Consider the following 1375-nt stretch of genomic DNA (forward strand, 5'->3'; position numbering starts at 1 on the left):
ATCATCAGAACTCTCTAGTATGTGTATTATTCTTTGAAAGGAAAGGTAACCTCACCAGGAACCGTGTCTTCTCGAGTTGTGAAACCTTGAGTTAACTGTTGCCAAAGGTAACACACAGTAATAGCTCTTGAATTTCAAACCCTTGAAAGGATTCCATTGAGATATCATAGCTTTTGTAGCATTTGATTTTACCATCAACTATCATCACAATTGTAGTTAACATAATCTCAATATTTACTGAAAAATTTTGATAAGACGAAAAAAATTTTGAAATACTTCGTGAATTTTAATTATGTATCACAATCCTCAAAATGCTGTTCACTGTACGAACTTATTAATCCACAAAACTCCAAACCTTTAGTGCACTTTTCACTTGGGACTGGCATACCAATTATCCACCGATTCAATTTACCAGTTTATTTTAGATGGTGTAACAATCCCCAAGGATGATAATCTCAATACAGCAATAAAAATTAATATAGAAAATTATCATGGAGAATTGCAAATGGATACACGAAAAAAGAAAAAACTTTTATATTTAATGATAAAGCCCATTTAATCAAATATGTAACAGTGTTAGACAAGTTAGACAAGTTAAAATTAAGTGACCATAGAATGGTGGGAATCATTTTTATTTATGATATAGGCTAATAGAAAAATGAATAATTTTTCGAGAAAAATAAACACTTCTGTAATAAGAAGTAAATCTCATGAGTTAAGATTAGCAATACAGAAAATGTACTCTCATCTACATGTTAAAATGTAATCAAGTAAAAAAAGAATAGCATTAATTTAACTAAACTTTCATTAGAATTAACACAAGATATAGAAGGAAATGGTCTAATACAAAATCAGCAAAAACTCCTTAGAAAAGATAAGCAACTCTTCTGGAAGGACACTCCAGAATCAAACCATTGTTCCCTATTCTGGGGTAGTGCAATAGCCTCTGTTCCATGGTCTTCCACTTGTCTTGGTGTAGAGAGTTTTTATGATCTTATTTAATTTATTCTTGATTTCATTTACCGTGTTACTCTTTACTACATCTGCTGCAAGTGTATTCTATTTTCTGTATTTGCTATTCTGTATGCAAAAGAATTAAAGTAGTAGTGTAGCTTGTATTCTATCCATACATCTTTTGTCCCAGTAAGTGTATTTCGTATTTTACCCATACAACTTGTTCGCACCAAGTGTAGCTTATATCCTGCCCATCTTTTGGGTGGGGAAACTTACTCAGGAATCGATAAGTAATGGTTGAAGTAAGGTCTTTTTCCTCTCTTTAAATCATTCTTTGGTATTCATAATAAATCCATAAAAAATCATACAAAATATGGGCACCCCAAGCTCCTGAGATATTTTCGATTTGTTGACGTACTAT

The sequence above is a fragment of the Palaemon carinicauda genome, chromosome 36 (genome assembly GCF_036898095.1).
Source record: "Palaemon carinicauda isolate YSFRI2023 chromosome 36, ASM3689809v2, whole genome shotgun sequence".
In the NCBI taxonomy this organism is placed as follows: Eukaryota; Metazoa; Arthropoda; class Malacostraca; order Decapoda; family Palaemonidae; genus Palaemon; species Palaemon carinicauda.